Source organism: Rhamphochromis longiceps, linkage group LG13 (genome assembly GCF_057381845.1).
Source record: "Rhamphochromis longiceps isolate RC_006_pf linkage group LG13, R_longiceps_female_GT1.1, whole genome shotgun sequence".
Classification (NCBI taxonomy): domain Eukaryota; kingdom Metazoa; phylum Chordata; class Actinopteri; order Cichliformes; family Cichlidae; genus Rhamphochromis; species Rhamphochromis longiceps.
Genome location: NC_140569.1, coordinates 36,096,017 through 36,098,516, shown reverse-complemented (window position 1 = coordinate 36,098,516; position 2,500 = coordinate 36,096,017).

Below are 2,500 nucleotides of genomic sequence, written 5' to 3'. Positions count from 1 at the left end.
GTGAGTAGCAGCAGGGCCAGCGCGCCCAGGAGCACATCTTTTTCGACCGTAAAGGGAGACAGGAGGCCGACTCACTGCCTCGGCTAAATGGAGAGGGAATTTCAGCAGGGCCAGGGCACAGGCATGGACCTTTTTCAGCTGCAAGGGAGGGAAGAGCAAGGTGTGATGTAGGTCCCCGGGGCCTGCTGGAGGTCCAGGTCCATGCCCGATGTGAGTAGCAGCAGGGCCAGCGCGCCCAGGAGCACATCTTTTTCGACCGTAAAGGAGACAGGAGGCCGACTCACTGCCTCGGCTAAATGGAGAGGGAATTTCAGAAGGGCCAGGGCAAAAGCATGGACCTTTTCAGCTGTAAGGGAGGCAAGAGCAAGGTGTGATGTAGGTCCCCGGGGCCTGCTGGAGGTCCAGGTCCATGCCCGATGTGAGTAGCAGCAGGGCCAGCGCGCCCAGGAGCACATCTTTTTCGACCGTAAAGGGAGACAGGAGGCCGACTCACTGCCTCGGCTAAATGGAGAGGGAATTTCAGAAGGGCCAGGGCAAAAGCATGGACCTTTTCAGCTGTAAGGGAGGCAAGAGCAAGGTGTGATGTAGGTCCCCGGGGCCTGCTGGAGGTCCAGGTCCATGCCCGATGTGAGTAGCAGCAGGGCCAGCGCGCCCAGGAGCACATCTTTTTCGACCGTAAAGGGAGACAGGAGGCCGACTCACTGCCTCGGCTAAATGGAGAGGGAATTTCAGCAGGGCCAGGGCACAGGCATGGACCTTTTTCAGCTGCAAGGGAGGGAAGAGCAAGGTGTGATGTAGGTCCCCGGGGCCTGCTGGAGGTCCAGGTCCATGCCCGATGTGAGTAGCAGCAGGGCCAGCGCGCCCAGGAGCACATCTTTTTCGACCGTAAAGGGAGACAGGAGGCCGACTCTCTGCCTCGGCTAAATGGAGAGGGAATTTCAGCAGGGCCAGGGCACAAGCATGGACCTTTTTCAGCTGTAAGGGAGGCAAGAGCAAGGTGTGATGTAGGTCCCCGGGGCCTGCTGGAGGTCCAGGTCCATGCCCGATGTGAGTAGCAGCAGGGCCAGCGCGCCCAGGAGCACATCTTTTTCGACCGTAAAGGGAGACAGGAGGCCGACTCACTGCCTCGGCTAAATGCAGAGGGAATTTCAGCAGGGCCAGGGCACAGGCATGGACCTTTTTCAGCTGTAAGGGAGGCAAGAGCAAGGTGTGATGTAGGTCCCCGGGGCCTGCTGGAGGTCCAGGTCCATGCCCGATGTGAGTAGCAGCAGGGCCAGCGCGCCCAGGAGCACATCTTTTTCGACCGTAAAGGGAGACAGGAGGCCGACTCACTGCCTCGGCTAAATGCAGAGGGAATTTCAGCAGGGCCAGGGCACAGGCATGGACCTTTTTCAGCTGTAAGGGAGGCAAGAGCAAGGTGCGATGTAGGTCCCCGGGGCCTGTTGTCGTACCATAGGCACGAGTGGTGTGTGTGTGTGGCAAAGAGTTTCTGCGCAGTGTACCAGGGGCACGGGGAAAGGTTGTTGTACCATAGGCACGAGAAAAGTTGTCGTACCATAGGCACGAGAAAAGTTGTCGTACCATAGGCACGAGTGGTGTGTGTGTGTGGCAAAGTGCTACTGAGCGGTGTACCAGGGGCACGGCGAAAAGTTGTTGTACCATAGGCACGAGAAAAGTTGTTGTACCATAGGCACGAGGAAAAGCTGTCGTACCAGGGGCACGGAGGAAAGTTGTTGTACCATAGGCCCGAGAAAAGTTGTCGTACCATAGGTACGAGGAGTGTGTGTGTGGCAAAGTGCTACTGAGCGGTGTACCAGGGGCACGGCGAAAAGTTGTTGTACCATAGGCACGAGAAAAGTTGTTGTACCATAGGCACGAGAAAAGCTGTCGTACCAGGGGCACGGAGGAAAGTTGTTGTACCATAGGCCCGAGAAAAGTTGTCGTACCATAGGCACGAGGAGAGTTTGTGTGGCAAAGTGCTACTGAGCGGTGTACCAGGGGCACGGCAAAAAGTTGTTGTACCATAGGCACGAGAAAAATTGTTGTACCATAGGCACGAGAAAAGTTGTCGTACCATAGGCACGAGAAAAGTTGTCGTTACCATAGGCACAAGCAGTGCGTGCGTGCGTGCGTGCGTGCGTGCGTGTGTGTGTGTGTGTGTGTGGCAGTTCTTCTGCGCAGTGTACCAGGGGCACATTTCAATGTGCTTTCTGGAGTACCAGGGGCACGAGGATTTTGCCAGTGGTGTTCTGCTTTGTTAGTGGGAGGGGGCTTAAGTGTGGGTCCCCGGGGCCTGCTGGAGGTCCAGGTCCATGCTAGATACGTGGTACAGGGTAACTGCAGGAGGGGGGGGGGGGGGTAATGTGGGTTCACGGGGCCTGCTGGAGGTCAAGGTCCATGCTGGATATGCGCTGGATCATAACTGCAAGAAAGGAAAGCTAGTGGGGGAGTAGAGCAGGGGAGTATGTGGGTCCCCAGGGCCTGCTGGAGGTCCAGGTCC